The sequence below is a fragment of the Helianthus annuus genome, chromosome 6 (assembly GCF_002127325.2).
Source record: "Helianthus annuus cultivar XRQ/B chromosome 6, HanXRQr2.0-SUNRISE, whole genome shotgun sequence".
NCBI lineage: Eukaryota > Viridiplantae > Streptophyta > Magnoliopsida > Asterales > Asteraceae > Helianthus > Helianthus annuus.
In genome coordinates, this window is record NC_035438.2 from 101,893,717 (window position 1) to 101,913,267 (window position 19,551).

General features: G+C 35.7%; 1 long non-coding RNA gene across 2 annotated transcripts; it reads right to left on the bottom strand.

Annotated features, from left to right (window-relative positions):
- Positions 1-9,781: 9,781 nt before the first annotated feature.
- On the bottom strand, positions 9,782-13,903 carry LOC110865775. Of its 2 annotated transcripts, XR_002550954.2 has the most exons (4): positions 13,739-13,903; positions 13,389-13,591; positions 11,363-12,116; positions 9,782-11,163 (listed from the first exon to the last, which is right to left on the bottom strand). It is a non-coding gene; the product is annotated as an uncharacterized LOC110865775 (long non-coding RNA). The 2 variants fall into 2 exon arrangements; XR_002550952.2 differs by lacking the exons at positions 9,782-11,163; positions 11,363-12,116 and having other exon boundaries at positions 12,669-13,591; positions 13,739-13,901.
- Between the last annotated feature and the right edge of the window lie 5,648 nt (positions 13,904-19,551).

A 19,551-nucleotide genomic window follows, 5' to 3' on the forward strand; every position in this document is an offset into this window, starting at 1 on the left:
ACCGTTTAAGTCGGTCGTAATTCAATAAAAGCGCGAGATTTGTGAAAGGTGGGGTTGGGAGATGTCGTCCATTTAATTTAAGTTTTTTTTTTTCAAATGTCTAGTTGTTTTTTTATTTTGCTATGTAATTTATGTTTTATTTAATGAAATTTATAATTTATAATTTTAATGTTTTATTGTTAATTTCTAAAAAAAAAAGAAATTAAAAAAAGTTGTGAGTGATGGAATTCCATCACCGGTGATGACCACCGCCACTAAAAAAAGGTTGTGAGTGATGGAATAATGGTTGATGACATGGCGGAACTTGATTGGATGTTGTGAGTGATGAGTGATGACCACCCCCAGTCCCCTTATGTTAAAGTTTGGGGGAGGACTAGGGTGATAAACATAAAAGACTCAAGGGTTTGGACTCAAGACTCTGAACATGACTCTAAATTTTAGAGTGAGAAAGAAGAGAGAAGATAGAGAGAAATATAGAAGAAGATTTTATTTCTTTTCAAGGATGATTTACAAGTGAGGGGGAGCCTTCCTTTTATAGACATGGGAGAGGCTTGATTACATCATTCATGACATCACACTTACATCACTCCTAATAATACATAGAAAATATCTAGGAAAACAACAAAATACATGACATAAGCGCTTACATCACTTTAAGAGTGATTAAAGCTTTATTTAGTCCTAAGCACACCATTAGCACACTTAAAAGCATCCATAGCCCGTTTTAATTTGGTTTTGCGGAGTCACGAATCTCGATAGTAAACAGGAGCGTATCTTTGTTGTATGGTTCGTTGTCTTGGGCAGGACCAGACACCGAGTTCTTCCTGGGGTCAGTTGGTTGAACGATCATGGGAGGGTGTGTAAATGCATGAATATTATTGAAATAATCTATGACCATCTTTTCCCATTCAATCGTCTGAGGGTCTTCTTTATTCCAGGGGTGTTCTCCATTCAGTATTTTTGGTGGCAGATCTTCGATTTTTATCTGGTTTGCTTTTGCGAGATTAATGCGGGTTTCCATTCAAGCATCTCGGTAGTTGAACTTGTAATAATATCCTGCAGGATTCATGTGACAACCCTCATAATTCCATGTATCCGTACGATTTATTAATAATAATTAAAGTGCTTGATGACTGTGCTGAATCATTTAACTGCTTTCTGATTACTGTGTTATACTTACATGTGCTTGTTAACATACTAGTAGTGTACAGAAAAGTTACTAAATAGTCCGGTATGCTTTCCTGAGTGTTGAGAATTAAAAATGTTACAAAAATATATATATAGAACACTTTACGGATTACTTAAGCACTTTAACGGAACAGTATCAAATCGAACAACCGGACATTACCCGGAACACCAAAATAATGCTAGAAGCATTATTTCTATTTTTTTAAGCTAGTTAGGGTCCCCGAACACCCTAACACACTATATACTACACAACACACCATAAGACACTAACTAAACTTTTGAATTCTAACCAGATCACTAACTAATAGTTGAAACCCAACCCTATACCCCCTTCTTACGGTTTCAAGGGTGGTACCCCGCCCTTGATTTTCTTCATTTGTTTATTATATATGCTTAGTACTTAGGGGACACTTTAGCTAATGGTTAATAAGGTGATGGAGGATTATAAGTATGACCAAAAGACTTGAACCACATACATCACCACCTTCACCAACACTTCAAACTCTCTCCCTCTCCCTCTTTGGTCTCGGCCGACCACCACACCACACACCACCATCATCACTTGATCATCTTCAACCAATCTAAGGGCATACATAGGTGTTATAGTGCATACAACAAAGCTTGGTGTTCTCGGAAGTGGAAGGACCTCTCTAGATTTCTTTTATCCACTCGTTTTCTCTAGTGTTTCTTCCCTAGCTTAAAAGCTAGTGGTAAGCTCCTTTGATCTTCATTTGCTTCCTATTTATGATGGTTAATAGTTAGATTATTATGAAAACTTAAGAACACTAGAAGATCATATGCAAAAGTCTTGAACATAGAGCCAACTTAATGATGAAATATTGTTGAAATGTGATGAAGCGATGTTAATATGAAGTTGTTTTGATTCTTGTTGATTACTTGATGATTTGCTTGTTAATATTGATGTTTGATGTCGTTGTGATCACTAAACATGTTAACGAAACAAATAGAACTTGCGTTAGAACACCATAAGCTGAAAACAGATTCTGTCCGAACATTTATAGCCAACTTCAATTGGCTGTAAACAGGTCAATATTTAACGAAAAACGGATTTTCTTGAGTCTATAACGTACTGTTTCGAAATACGGTTCTAATGGCACTAGAATCATAATTTTTGGACTTCGTTTACTATTTTTAAAGGTCTGTTTTTTGGACAGCAGCTCAAGCTGCGTTTTTACTGCAGAAAATATGTGTTATGTTTTTTCTCATAACTTGAAATCTGTGTAGAATTAGGTCATGAAATTTGTACTGTAGATGGACACTGACGTCGTTGTAATTCTCTCACTGGAATTTCATCAATCGGACTTATGATGAATTTTTAATAAATTGTTCCGTGGACTGCAGTCAGAAAGTAATGAATCTGATTGTAGTTCGGTAAATGATTTTTTGTAAAATATTAGTAATGAATCGGGTCCCGAGATTTTTACACAATAACATTTGGATAGTTTAGCACCCTCTGTAAAAAATTGGGAATTTTTGGAGTAAGTTAACTATTTTATTAAAATGCCTGAAGACAGCCCAGTTTGGGATATTAAAGCTGAAATGACATAAGTAGTAAATTGCGTGTCTAAATGTCGAGTATGTTAGCTGAGGATGATCTAACATGTTATATGCCAATGAAAGTATTATTATGCAATATCTTATGCCTGTTCTTGAGTAGCTACAGGTGGAATGTTTATATGAGCGTGAACTATTGAAGTGATGCATGTTATGTGATAGACGCGTGTAGGAACTTTGTGCTTATTTGAAGTCACTAATAAACTAAGTGGTAATCCTACTAGGACGTGATTGACCGACCTTGACTGTTAGCTATTTTAGAGAGTCTAACCGAGCAAACCAAGGTGAGTTCACACACTTTCTAAGGCATGGGATTCCCGGTGATTTGGGAATGGGTTAAAAAGTTAAAACGGAACCTACATACCCTCCTTGGGTAGGATATGTACGGCCATCCTCCATAGGTAGGATGCCAATATTAATCCTGCGTATTCTCCTTGGGTAGAATACGTACGTTCGTTCTCCTTGGGTAGGACAACAACTTTAAAACTTACTAGACAAAACTCTATCATGAAGTCCCTCATTTTATATCGACTTAATCGTCGAGGCCAATGGCGAGCGGGTCATTAGTTAATAGCGCGCTATTAGGTTTAACAAACCTCACACCGTGCCAGTCGGACGGGCGTGTACTAATGGACTATGGCAAACTATCAGTGATGAAAGACACTGATGTAGGGCACAACTTATTTTCGTTAGTAGTCGATATGGTACGGTCTAGTGGTTCACATGGGGAAACCCCACTGATTATGGATATGGTTTGGGTAATAAAAGGAACTGGTTAAACATACTTTCAACTATGGGGTAACCCCCACGGCAAATAAGCCAACGAAAGTCAAACCACATTTTCAGAAACAACTTAAAACTAATCAACCAACCGTGAACTCACTCAACTTTGTTGTTGACTCGTTGTTACATGCCTTACAGGTTGCTAGATGCTTATGGAGCTTGCACGAGGAGGAGGTCGTTGTGGGATATGGATTGTTATGTTCCATGCTTAATATTTAATCCATATGAACCTATTAAACTTACGTTTTGAACTTTAAACTTATGAACTATGGAACTTACGTTTTAACTTTACGTATTATGCTTCCGCTGTTAACCTAAAGTCGGTTTACTTTCTTTTGGTCACCAATCGTATTATGGTTGGTTTTATTTATTTAATTGTGTTGTTCAATATGATTGGTGGCTCGATCTTGGTCATGTCACGCCTCCAAGCGGTGATACTCCGCATGGTGGATTTTGGGGGTGTGACAGATTGGTATCAGAGCCATTGGTTATAGTGAACTTGGTTTTAAAAAGAGAAAAGCTTTTTGAAAAAACCAGACTATAACCTGTACAGTGCTCAACAATCCACAACAATGCTTCGCTCCACGTGCAAGACTCGACACAATAGGTGGAATGATTTATGTTATATTGTCGGTTAGATAGTCCACACTTTGCATTAATTAACGTGATAATTGCTATTTGAACCTTGTATGCTTACTCTCTACTATCGACCCACACTTACGCACTTTCGCGACACTTTTCTCACTTACGTTGCTTCGTTGTGAAGATCATGAACGGACGCGGAGGACGTATCAACCTAACTGAAGCCCAGTTGACGGCTTTGATCAATGAACGAGTTGCTGAGGCACTCGAAGCTGTCCCTGCAGGCGGTATAACCTGCCATATCAACCCATCTTAGGATGTTTAGGTCCTACCTTCCCAAACCAACCCTCGTGCTTAACCTTGTCTTTTAATCTCGCGCAATAGGTCAACATGCACAACCTCATGTATGCACGTTCAAAACATTCATGGATTGCTGACCTAGTACCTTCAGCGTCACAGAAGGAGCTGTAGGCCTTCTTCATTGTTTCGAGAAGCTTGAGTCTGTTTTTGAGATGTGTGAATGCCCTGAAGATCGTAGGGTGAAATATGCTACTGGAACACTCGAAGGTGCTGCGTTAACCTGGTGGAAAGCACCGGTTCAACTGCTAGGGCTGGCGGTTGCTAATGTCACCCCATGGAACGGTTTCAAAGAACTGATCAAAGAAGAGTACTGTAGTCGTGACGACATCCACAAGCTGGAGGTAGAATTTTTCAATCTGAAGATGACAGGGTCTGAAATCGAGGCTTACACAAAGAGGTCAAACGAATTAGCTATCCTGTGTCCCACTATGGTGGATCCTCCTATCAAGCGTATCGAGCTGTACCTTAAGGGCTTGGTGCCAGAAATTCAAAGCCACGTAACCTCAGCTAATCTTGGCACCATTAAGCAAATCATCAAGTTGGCTCATCGTCTCACCGATTAGGCAGTTGAGCAGAACAAGTTGCCCAAGCGTATTAGCGCTACTACGACTGATGCTCCCAGTGATAACAAGCGCAAGTGGGATGGAATTTCGAGCAAGGGTTCTACTTCTGTTCAGTCTCAGCAGAGAAAGATAGATGAGTACAGGGGTCCCATTCAGCAGTCTTCTGGGAATCAAGGTCAGGGTGGGTACAAGGGAAATCACCCTAAGTGCAATCGATATAATTTGCACCACAGCGGGCAGTGCCACAAGGGTCGTTGTCTGAGGTCTAACAAGTTTTGTCATGAAGCAAAGGATTGTAGGAGCTCACGTCATGCGAATCAGAATCGCCAGCAGCATCAACAAGCTCCACAGAACCACCAGCAGCAGCATCAACAAGCTCCACAGAACCACCATCACATCATGCGAATCAGTGTGGCGCTGAAGGCCACTTTAAGAGGAACTGTCCTCAGCTGAACCAGAATCAGAACAACAACAACCAAGGAAACGGGAACAACAATGGAGGCAACAATGGAGGCAACAACGGGGGTAACAATAATGGCAATGGCGCCCCAGGTCGTGCCTTCGTGATTGGTCAGGGTGATGCGAGGAACGATCCCAACGTTGTGATGGGTAATTTTCTTCTGGACGACTTCTTTGTTACTGTTTTATTTGATTCGGGTGCCGATACTAGTTATGTGTCCTTAAAAGTTAGCCAAATGCTTAAGCGCACTCCAACACTTCTGAACATCAAACACACGGTAGAACTAGCAAACGGTAAAAGTCTTGAAGCCACACACATAGTTAAGGGCTGTAACCTCGTCTTAGCTGGTCAGACCTTCTCTATCGATCTTATTCCTAATTCTTTTTAAATATTTTTATGTTAAAATCGCTACTTTTAGTAGCAAAAAAATTTTTTTAATGTTTTTTTTTTATTTTTGGCTACTAAAAGTAGCATTTCTTTATAAAAAATATTAAAAAAACATTGTGTGTTTTTTTAGCTATTTTTAGGCATTTTTTGTTGTGTTCACATTCGTTCTCGCGGTTCTCGCAATAAAGGGTAGTTCCTAACGGATCTTTGTCGTATATATATATATATATATATATAGATAGATAGATAGATAGATAGATAGATAGATAGATAGATAGATAGATAGATAGATAGATAGATAGATAGATAGATAGATAGATAGATAGATAGATAGATAGATAGATAGATAGATAGATAGATAGATAGATAGATAGATAGATAGATAGATAGATAGATAGATAGATAGTTTTACAAACAGTTGATTTGTATATATGATTATAGGGATATGACACAAGGGGCTAAAGTTTCAAATTTCTGGATGTACTGAAAGGGAATGCTGGAGAATTTCAAATGTCATTTATGACTATTCTTCATCTCATGATTCGGTTTTAATTAGATTTGTATTTATTTTGTGGTTTACATTTGGTCTTATTTAGTCTTTGCAAGGCTTGCATTCCAGATGTTCACAGAAGCTGCTGTGATTATTTTTCTTTTGTATCGTGCTTAGCTTGTTATCACGAGATGCATGACGGATACTTGTATTCGAAGATCATCGAAAATTTGTAAGAGACAAAAATGATTAGAAACAAACGTTCAAAAAACAAACCTTGGAGATTTTCATCCGATGGACGTATAAGCTGTCCACCTAAGCATATCGGTGGCTGTGACAGTGGTCTTTTGCGTTTAACTTCTTTCTACGGGTTATATCTCACGAAAGATCTAGAAGAAAGCGCACATCGTTTACTTGGTCGTATTCACCACAAGAAACTGAACGGGCTATCTGATCATCTTCTCCGGCATAGCGAACATGGGGAAGGATCGGATAGCCCGTTAAGTTGCTTCAGGTGAACACGACACAGTAAACGATATGCGTTTTCTTCTACATCTTTCATGAGATATAACCGGTAGAAAGACGTTAAACGCAAAAGACCTCTGTCACACCCATCGATATGCTTAGGTGGACAGCTTATACATCCATCGGATAAATATCTCCAAGGTTTGTTTTTTGAACATTTGGTTCTAATCATTTTTGTCTCTTCCAAATTTTCGATCTTCGTACGCAAGTATCCGTCATGCATCTCGTGATAACAAGCTAAGAACATTACATAAGAACAATAATCACAGCTTCTGTGAACATCTGGAATGCAAGCTTTACAAAGACTAATTAAAACCGAATGTAAGCCACAAAATAAATATAAATCTAATTAAAACCGAATGATGAGATGAAGAATATTCATAAATGACGTTTGAAATTCACTTGCATTCCCTTTCAGTATATCCACCAATTAGAAACTTTAGCCACTTGTGACATATCCCTATAATCATATATACAAATCAAATATTTGTTAAACTATATATATATATATATATCCCAAATAAACCCTATGTAACATTTTTATTCTTTTTCTAAAAAAATAGGGAATGTAACATAAATGTACTTGAACATATTTATGAAAAAAATGAAAAAACATGCCTACTAGTTTTTTTTTAAATGTTCAAAATTTTTATGCTACATTTTTTTGAATATATATATTATGTAACATGAAATTTTTAACATTTTTTTTTAAAAAAACTACTCTGTGTTTTTTTGTTTTTCTTTTATAAAAATGTTCAAATATATGTATATTACATTTCCTATTTTTTATAAAAAATAAAAATGTTACATGGGTTTTTTACAAAGGTTTCTTGAGTTTACGCAATATATATATATATATATATATATATATACTAGTCGTTTACCCGCGCGATGCGGCAGGAAACATATCACTTAGGTTGGTGAGTTTAGCGTTATGTACGTGGCAGTTCGGTTTTGAGCCATAACCAAATCCAAATTCGCGATGCAACGGAAAACACAACACTTGTTAGTAATTCTAAGGGTGAAACTTTGCAATACGATACTCGTTTGTTGTTAGTTTATTGATTATCTCTTGATACACTGTATAGTACTCAAACGAAAATGTAATTAGATGACAAATAAAAATGCAGTTATGTCCATAGTTACAAACCCACAGTTTGTGTTGTCTAAATTTTAAACATATACGTGGATCCATCACATATTTAATAGGAACCGATTCAAGATGGTTAGCCCCATTTCAGCAAATGCAAAGGTGTCGCAACATAAACCCATAGCCTACATAGCTTTTTCTCGCATGTAAAGGCGCCACAACTTAAGCCCCATTTGAATTGTTGACAATGGAGACAATTTACAAAGACGTAGCAAAATTACACAAAGCACAAAGTAGGAGTGTGCAAAGTCGGTTTATTATTGAGGGTTAACTATACTGAGTTTCGGTTATGAAAGTTTATTTAACCAACCATAATTGATGCAGTACTCATTAAGAATGCAAGCTTAACTATTAACAACAATGTTTTATTATAGTAGTTCTTTTAGTATCAGTGTGAGTTATACATGTAGTAGATGGGTTGACAGATTGTATGAAACTTGTAATTATAGAGAAGTTGTAAACTGTTGTGTGAGAAGAGCTTAAATGTTATGACAAAAATCAAATACAAATACTCTTATTATACAAAACGTATGAATAGGGTGAAAAGATAAAAAAGCATGATGGGTCATTATTTCCTCGTAAAGTAATTATCAAAATTACCCTACAAATGATCATGAACTTTTGTTTTGTACGATAAGGCTCTTTGTACATGAACTTTAACTCTTTAACATTATTTGCTTTAGTTTACTTAAAACTTCAAATCTAGACTCGTTTTTTATTACAAATATAAGCCCATTATTGTGAGACCAAGCCCGTACTCTACAACAAAGAAAATTAAAGGTTGTTAGTTACGTGTAGCCAACTTCATAAACTACGAGTTTAAAAGTTGGTGTAGGATAACGTAATTGTTTTTATAAAACCAACTTCATAAACTATTAAGATTATTTCAAAAAACAAACACTCAGATCATAAAGAAAGTGACAAAACAGATCCTTTTTATGTTCTAAAACCAAGAAATTGATCTAAAAAGCCCTGTAGGGTCTCGACCCTACGGGTAGGGTCGGGTTCGGGTTTTAAAAAACCCAGTTTTCTAATACCTAGGTTCGGGTTTTTTTTCCGTGTTCAGTTCCGGGTTCAGGTTATTTGTGCACCTCTATACAGGATGGTTGCTCATACACCAACATTTAAGGCCCCTCTTAATAAGCTTTGTCACAATCCCATACATGGGCCTACGGTAAGGGTCGCTATATCTATAAAAGGGCTTCCAAAATCCAGTAATTAAGTCAACTTTCTGGACCAACATAATGCCCGCACAAATAAAACCTAAGCAAACAAGAAACCTGCTATTCTCCGTGCCTTTGCTGGTATTGAAGTGAACTCTCCAAACACAAATTAAACTGGTCCCATTATCACCATGCGAAACCATTAACAAAGCCCAGTCTTCTAAATTTTACCATCTCCTAATTAAAATTAACAGAACCATCATGCTAACGAGAATGACGTCCCATGATTCAAATAAAATCAAACAAAACGACTTGAAATAAAGAATCTTCCAAACTGACAGAGCAAAAGACCAGTTGGGCCATAAGAACAAACAAATGGAATACTAAGTGCAATATGGCCAAAATGGGTAACTTACAGAGTATTATAGATTTGGAAAACACACTCTTTGAACCATTCATAGAACAAGCCATAAACTGAAACAATAATATGTTCCACTTTAAAAAAAAAATCACTCAAAATTGAAGAGAAACAGACAAAATGTAGCCCAGAAAAGATTGTTTCGATATCATAAATTTGTATAAATCTTTAAACTAAACATGATCAAATCAAGCAACTTAGATGCAATGCAAGAATCACACTATGCAGTATGTTTTTATAAAAATGTTAATGAAAGAAGAATGTAAACCTTTGCAGCATCAGATGATGATGCGTGAAGCTACAGATTTCTCTCATTTAGGTTGTGTTTGTTTTTGCTTATATCGTCTACAAAGAGCTTATGTCTGCGGGCGGGCAGACATAAGCCCTTGAAGACTGTTTGTTTAAAAAAAAAAAAGAAGACCTTAAAATGGCTTTTAATAGCTTAAAAAAAAAGCTATGGATAATAGCTTCACAAACAAATCAGATCTTCACACACCCTTCTTCTTCCTCTTCTCCCCTGCCACCACCAATTTCATCCCTTGGTCAGCCCACCCTCATCGACACCAACCTCCATCTCCGTTCTGAATCGCCGCCCGTCGCCGGCCTTCATCTTCAGCCGTCTTCGCCACCGGTCAACCACACCCCTCTCAGTCGCCGGTTTTCACAACCACCGCCGGTTCATTCTCATCCGCACCGGAACCGGCCGTCGACCACCGCCCTCTAACCTGAACCGCTCACCTCCATCCTTCGCACTCTGAACGACCGCCGGACATCATCATCAACCGCCGCCTGTCACCACTGCAGCACCTTTCTACGTCGCCGCCATCAGGTATGTCTCTGCCTCTTCTTTCTTTCTCTCTACCAATGTTCCGAGACACCCGTAGCCCTTACTCCTGTGACAACAAATTGGTGCCGTATCTCAACATCCTCGATTGGCCAATCCTTTCATCTTCCTTAAACTTGAGTTAAAACATGTTACCGATTTGAACCCTACTTCACTGTTACCATACTAAACAGTCCTAATTCAAGAAAATTGGTTTGAATTAACCAAGAATAAGGTAGAGCTTCATCATATGAATATTGGTCAAACACTTGAATTGGAATTGATTTGCTACAATAATTTTGTTTGAACTGAGCATGACCACACTGAATGGGTTTTGAACGGAGATGGAGGTTGGTGTCGATGAGGGTGGGCTGACCAACGGAGATGGAGGTTGTGTGTGTTGTGTGGTTGAAGTTGTTTTTGAAGAAAAAAAACAAACCCTCTTCTTCTTGCAGACTGCAGATATTTGGGCCACATCTTCTCTTGCAGATGCCTGCAGATGTGGTTCGCAGACTACAGACATTTTACATCTGAAAAAACAAACAGCACCTTAAACTCTTTTGCAATCTGGAAATCTCTTCTTCCATGCTTTTGGCTTTTAGCTCTAGTTTCTGCTTCACTAAAGTTGTAGAAACACAACCCCATGATATGTCACTTTGGTCGAGGAAAGTTGCAACTCTTAAAAATTTGTTAGTTCTGTAACACAAAGGGTGTATATCATCAGCATAACATAAATGTTAGATCTGCTTATCATTTAGATCCAATCATAGCATTCATAGTTTATTTAGAGAGATCAATTTGGTAAAAACATAAAAGAAAAAAATATATATATGAACTTTTAAGAAACTAATAAAGAACTGTAGAAATTGCCGCTAGAGTTCAAGTAGCTTGTAACCTGGAAGACGTCCATATCAGCACCATCATACATTTTCAACTGTAGAAATTGCCATTGTCTTTCTGAACAAGTCATTGTTCAGCTCTTCGAATCGAGCTCTGGTCAATGGCTCGGAGAAATCCGTCAAAGAGTGACTCGGTCTCAACACAGACCTGGTGCTGGCTCCTCAAGGCTCTCTTGGCCCGCTCAGCTTCCCTTCTTAGCTTTCCAAGAGCTCTGTGGTCCTTGCTAATGTCTTTTCTGTGCTTCTTCTTGATCAATTTGATGAAGTATTCCATAATTCTTTGGTCAAAGTCCTCACCTCCAAGATGGGTCTCTCCATTTGTGGCAAGAACCTCAAAAACACCATTATCAATTGTCAAGATACTGGCAACCTATGCAGTCAATATCGGCGCTATATCACCGATATATCGGTTATCGGAGGTTGGCCAGAATCTCGGTTTAAAATCTCGGCCAAAATATCGGAAGCGAGAATCTGTGAAAAAATGTTTGATAAGGTCATACTTTCTCCCTATAAGTCTCTTAACATCAAAGATAGTTCGTTCGGCGTTTACAGCCGCTTGATTCTTTGTTGCCTCACCAATTAACCTCTCGGAATCGGTGAAAGCCACCCATGATGGTGTGATACGATTCCCTTGGTCGTTGGCTATGATTTCAACGTGACCGTTCTTATCGACACCAACACAAGAATAGGTAGTCCCAATAACAGTTCCTAACTTGTTGGCTTTTGCGATTGAAATTGCAAATAGTCAACCTGTAACACATCATTGTTAGCACATAAACATGATCAATCTAATCACCAATTGAAAAAAAAAAAAACACAACTTATACATTATACAGAACACAATCAATTGCACATTATATAATACCCAAATTGACTGATTGACATATCAAATTCTTCACTTATGGTAACACTTATTCTTGGCTGGGAAAACATGCAAGCATATTTACAAGGTAGTTACAACAGCACGTCACAACAAATAGGTGATTATATAAAACTCAAAACTGCACCCCTGTTTTTATTCCTAATCTCCATATCAACATTAAACGATCAGCTACAATGACTTGCTTAATTCACATACTAAATTTTCCTCTTTAACAAATAGCATATTCAACACAAAACCTAACACCTTACTCAGATCGCAAACGAAACCAGATCCAAACTTATTCACAGACGATAAACAACAAGTAGATTTAAAACTAAACCTGCATTATTCACATCCATGATAGAAAAAGAAGCAAATCAGTATCCGATAACTTTACCGATTAAGACGATTGCTAGCACGAAAACTTTACCAGTTCCAAATTCATCGATCAATTCCTTACTATTGCTAATCTCCATATCAACATTAAACGATCAATCACTATAACTTTCTTAATTATCACATAATAAATTGTTTTCAACATCAGTACAACCAAAGTCAGCACAAATTTACGCATACTCAACACGAAACCCTCACAATTTTCTCAGATTTCTAACGAAACCGGCTCCAAACCACAACTAACACAGTAAGATTAGGAGATCCAACTTTAACACCACTCTAACCACTGTCTCACCACCTATGACCATCATCACCACTGCCATTTTCGAGCATCACCCCGGTGGCTTTCAGAACAAATTACACAGCTTTCACCGGTAAATTACACAGATAGGGTTATGGTCAGAACCTCTTCATTTTCTTTGAAGTTCCAGGTAAATTCCAGGTCAACCTAACCCGGTTTGACAGGACCCAAATATTTACCTTTGAGCTATCCCTTCAAAACCCCGTTAAACCCAAAACCTCCCATTTCAAAAACTAAAACCCCATTAAACTCAAAACCCCCCATTTCAAAAACTAAAACCCCATTAAACTCAAAACCCCCCATTTCAAAAACTAAAACCCCATCATCTCTAATGAAGTTTTTATGAACCTTAGCTAAAATTAAAACCTCATCTTTTGCTATAACTTAAAATTTTTTAAAAATGGTGAAATGAGAGATACAGTATACCACACAACACGAAATTCGTTTTCATTCCCTTACTGACCAGATCTACAACTTTCACCGGATTAGGGTTATGGTCAGAACCCTAGATAGGGCTACCAGAATCTGGTCGAAACTCTAAACCCTAGGTTGGGTCACCAGAATCTGTTGACGCTAACCATTACCACCACAAGCCGCAGACCACCACCATCTCTATCGTTGCTAACCACCACCAATTAAAACAACAGCTTGCATCATCTTCAACTCCTGTAACAAAACAAATGGTACGGATTTCATATTTACAGATCCAAACAATAATTACCTCAACGAAATCGGTTCATATCAAAAGTTTGAAACCTAGATCTACAATATAAAATTCCAATGAATTTGGACAAAATCCAGAAAAGCACTTACTCCGTGAAGTTCAAAACCTAGACTTGAGTTTGATTCCAATGATTTCCATGAGGAATTGGAGTAGTAGAAACGTGATGGAGAAAAACCCTAGATCCAGATCTGGAATCGCCGGAGAGAGAGAGGAGCAGGGAAGCGGGCATTTTGAAATGTTTTGAAATGAGAGTGAAACCTGATGTATCGGTGTTTTTTTTAGTTGAAGGGTATAAGTGGAAATGGATGTTTTCTGATGGTTAAAACACTTGTACATTATGCTTTAGGGGTGTTTTAAGGAAATTTTAAAGACCTTAAGAAGTCCTTTGGATATGTATATTATATATAGTATAGATATATACATATATATAGCTCTACAAATGGTCGATTTGTATATATGATTATAGGGATATGACACAAGGGGCTAATGTTTCAAATTGTTGGATATACTGAAAGGGAATGCAAATGAATTTCAAACGTCATTTATGAATATTCTTCATCACATCATTCGGTTTTAATTAGATATGTATTTATTTTGTGGCTTACATTCGGTTTTAATTAGTCTTTGCAAGGCTCGCATTCCAGATGTTCACAGAAGCTGTGATTATTGTTCTTTTGTATTGTGCTTAGCTTGTTATCACGAGATGTATGACGGATACTTGCATTCGAAGGTCGAAAATTTGAAACTGACAAAAATGATTAGAACCAAACGTTCAAAAAACAAACCTTGGAGATTTTTACCAGATGGACGTATATGCTGTCCACCTAAGCATATCGGTGGCTGTGAAAGAGGTCTTTTGCATTTAACATCTTTCTACCGGTTATATCTCACAAAATATCTAGAAGAAAGCGCACACTGTTTACTTCGTCGTATTCACCTCAAGAAACTGAACGGGCTATCCGATCATCTTCTCCGGCATAGCGAACATGGGGAAGGATCGGATAGCCCGTTCAGTTTTTGTGGTGAATACGATAAAGTAAACGTTGTGCGCTTTCTTTTGCATCTTTCATGAGATAAAACCAGTAGAAAGACGTTAAACGGAAAAGATCTCTGTCACAGCCACCGATATGCTTAGTTGGACAGCTTATACGTCCATCGGATAAAAATCTCCAAGGTTTGTTTTTTGAACATTTGGTTCTAATCATTTTTGTCTCTTTCAAATTTTCGATCTTCGAATGCAATTATCCATCATGCATCTCATGATAACAAGCTAAGAACAGTACAAAAGAACAATAATCACAGCTTCTGTGAACATCTGGAATGCAAGCCTTGCAAAGACTAATTAAAACCGAATGTAAGCAACAAAATAAATACAAATCTAATTAAAACCGAATGATGAGATGAATAATATTCTTAAATGACGTTTGAAATTCACCTGCATTCCCTTTCAGTATGTCCAGATTTGAAACTTTAGCCCCTTGTGGCATATCCCTATAGTCATTTATACAAATCAACTATTTGTAAATCTATATATATATATATATATATATATATATATATATATATATATATATATATATATATATATATATATATATATATATATATATATATATATATATATATATATATATATATATATATATATATAGGGGAAAGATAAATCGAAAACCAATGTGAGTTGAGAAAACCCAAATAAACCCTATGTAACATTTTTATTTTTTAAAAAAAAAAATAGGGAATGTAACATTGTAACATGAATGTACTTGAACATTTTTAGAAAAAAATGAAAAAAAGCACCTACTAGTTTTTTTTTAAATGTTCAAAATTTGTATGCTACATTTTTTGGACATATATTTTATGTAACATGAAATTTTTAACATTTAAAAAAAAACTACTAGGTGTTTTTTTTCTTTTATAAAAATGTTCAAATATATGTATATTACATTTCCTATTTTTTTTAAATGAAAACATTACATGGGTTTTTTTACAAAGGTTTCTTGAGTTTACGCAATATATATATTAATTGTTTTACAAATAGTTGATTTGTATATATGATTATAGGGATATGTCACAAGGGGCTAAAGTTTCAAATTGCTGGATATACTTAAAGGGAATGCAGGTGAATTTCAAACGTTATTTATGAATTTTCTTCATCTCGTCATTCGGTTTAAATTAGATTTGTATTTATTTTATGGCTTACATTCGATTTTAAATAGTCTTTGCAAAGCTTGCATTCCAGATGTAAACAGAAGCTGTGATTACTTTTCTTTTGTACTGTGCTTAGCATGTTATCACGAGATGCATGACGGATACTTGAATTCGAAGATCGAAAATTTAAAAGAGACAAAAATGATTAGAACCAAACGTTCAAAAAACAAACCTTGGATATTTTTATCCGATGGACGTATAAGCTGTCCACCTAAGCGTATCGGTGGCTGTGACAGAGGTCTTTTGCGTTTAACGTCTTTCTACCGGTTATATCTCACGAAAGATCTAGAAGAAAGCGCACAACATTTACTTCGTTGTATTCATCTCATGAAACTGAACGGGCTATCCGATCATCTTCTCCGGCATAGCGAACATGGGGAAGGATTGGATAGCCTGTTTAGTTTCTTGAGGTGAATATGACAAAGTAAACGATGTTCGATTTCTTCTAGATCTTTCATGAGATATAACTGGTAGAAAGACGTTAAACACAAAAGGACTCTGTCACGCCACCGATATGCTTAGGTGGATAGCTTATACGTCCATCGGATAAAAATCTCCAAGGTTTGTTTTTTGAACGTTTGGTTCTAATCATTTTTGTCTCTTATAAATTTTCGATCTTCGAATGCAAGTTTCCATCATGCATCTCGTGATAACAAGCAAAGAACAGTACATAAGAACAATAATCACAGCTTCTATGAACATCTGGAATGCAAGCCTTGCAAAGACTAATTATAACCGAATGTAAGCCACAAAATAAATACAAATCTAATTAAAACCGAATGATGAGATGAAGAATATTCATAAATAACGTTTGAAGTTCACCTGCATTCCCTTTCAGTATATCCAACAATTTGAAACTTTAGCCCCTTGTCACTTATCCGTATAATCATATATACAAATCAACTATTTGTAAAACTATATATAAATAGGGGAAAGATAAATAGAAAACCTATGTGAGTTGAGAAAACCCAAATAAAGCCTACGTATCATTTTTATTTTTTTTCTAAAAAAATAGGGAATGTAACATAAATGTACTTGATCATTTTTATGAAAAAAATGAAAAAAACGCCTACTAGTTTTTTTCTTAAATGTTCAAAATTTGTAAGCTACATTTTTTCGGACATATATAGTATGTAACATGAAATTTTTAACATTAAAAAAAAACTACTCTGTGTTTTTTTGTTTTTCTTTTATAAAAATGTTCAAATATATGTATATTACATTTCCTATTTTTTTGAAAAAAATTAAAATGTTACATGGTTTTTTACAAAGGTTTCTTGAGTTTACACAATATGTATATATATATAGGGAAAGGTTAACATACAAAAGTCCTTATCCTACTTCACGTACGCGACGCGCTCAACCATCAGATCTGGGCAATAATCACGCATGGGAGCCCTAATAACGCATGGGGGCAGTTTTTGGGTGATAATCACGCATGGGAGGTGATAATCACGCATGGAGGTGATAATCACGCACGTTATAATGGTGAAAAAAATAATTACGCATGTTATAAATTCTGTCGCGTATGTTAATGTAGGTTAAGCCATTTTGTACATTATACTTTCTCTCTCTCTCTCTCTCTCTCTCTCTATATATATATATATATATATATATATATATATTTAGTCTTACAAATAGTTTATTTGTATATATGATTATAGGGATATGTCACACGGGCTAAAGTTTCAAATTGTTGGATATACTGAAAGGAAATGCAGGTGAATTTCAAACGTCATTTATGAATCTTCATCATCTCATCATTCGGTTTTAATTAGATTTGTATTTATTTTGTGGCTTACATTCGGTTTTAATTAGTCTTTGCAAGGCTTGCATTCCAGATGTTCACAGAACCTGTGATTATTGTTCTTTTGTACTGTTCTTAGCTTGTTATCACGAGTTGCATGACGGATACTTGCATTCGAAGATCAAAAATTTGAAAGAGACAAAAATGATTAGAACCAAACATTCAAAAAACAAACCTTAGGAGATTTTTATCCGATGGACGTATAAGCTGTCCACCTAAGCATATTGTGGCTGTGACAGAGGTCTTTGCGTTTAACGTCTTTCTACCGGTTATATCTCACGAAAGATCTAGAAGAAAGCGCACAACGTTTACTTCGTCGTATTCATCTCAAGAATCTGAACGGGCTATCCGATCATCTTCTCCGACATTGCGAACATGGGGAAGAATCGGATAGCCCGTTCAGTTTCTTGAGGTGAATACGACAAAGTTAACATTGTATGCTTTCTTCTAGATCTTTCATGAGATATAACCAGTAGAAAGACGTTAAACGCAAAAGACCTCTATCACATCCACCGATATGCTTAGGCGGACAGCTTATACGTCCATCGGATAAAAAGCTCCATGGTTTGTTTTCTGAACGTTTGGTTCTAATCATTTTTGTCTCTTTCAAATTTTCGATCTTCGAATGCAAGTATCCATCATGCATCTCGTGATAACAAGCAAAGAACAGTACAAAAGAACAATAATCACAACTTCTGCGAACATCTGGAAGGCAAGCCTTGCAAAGACTAATTAAAACCGAATGTAAGCCACAAAATAAATACAAACCTAATTAAAACCGAATGATGAGATGAAGAATATTCATAAATGACGTTTGAAATTCACCTGCATTCCCTTTCGGTATATCCAACAACTTGAAACTTTAGCCCCTTGGAACATAACCCTATAATCATATATACAAATCAACTATTTGTAGATATATATATATATATATATGTATAAATATGTGTATATATATATATATACACAGGGGAAAGATAAATCGAAAACCAATGTGAGTTGAGAAAACGCAAATAAACCCTATGTAACATTTTTATGAAAAAAATGAAAAAAACGCCTACTTTTTTTCAAAATATTATTCAAAATTTGTATGCTACATTTTTTTGACACATATATTATGTATCATGAAACTTTTAACATTTAAAAAAAAAACTACACAGTGTTTTTTTGTTTTTCTTTTATAAAAATGTTCAGATATATGTATATTACATTTTCTATTTTTTTTAGAAGAAATAAGAATGTTACATGGATTTTTTACAATGGTTTATTGAGTTTACACAACTCAAATGGGTTTTCTCTATATTCCTCCCATATATATATATATATATATACATACATACATAGGGGATGGATCATGAGAAAACTAGTTTAAATGAGAAAACCAAAAAACTAACTAAAAAAGCCTAAAAAACATATCTATTTTTTTTAATGGAAAAAAAAATCTTTTTGTTGTATTGCACATGTCCACTATTCGGCTACATTGCACATGTGTAGTACACATATAATGCACATGTGCAGTACCACAAAAAAAAAAAAAAATTTTGAATTTTTTTATATATAAAAAATAGCAATTTTTTTTATAAAAAATGTAAAAATAAAAAATTGGTATGTTTTTTAGCTTTTTTTTAGGATTTTTTAGTTAGTTTTCTAGTTTTCTCAATTAGATGTAGTTTTCTCATGATCCTCTCTCTCTCTCTCTCTCTATATATATATATATATATATATATATATAGTTTAAAGAATAAACAACAAAATACCAATTTTGCCATCATATACCTATGTGTCGAGATGTCCAACTCGATTATTTTTTTCTAGATTGATCTTTGACATGACCGAAAGAAGCTTTTGATCATGTGAAGTTGTAAACTTAGGTCCGGAGAAGAT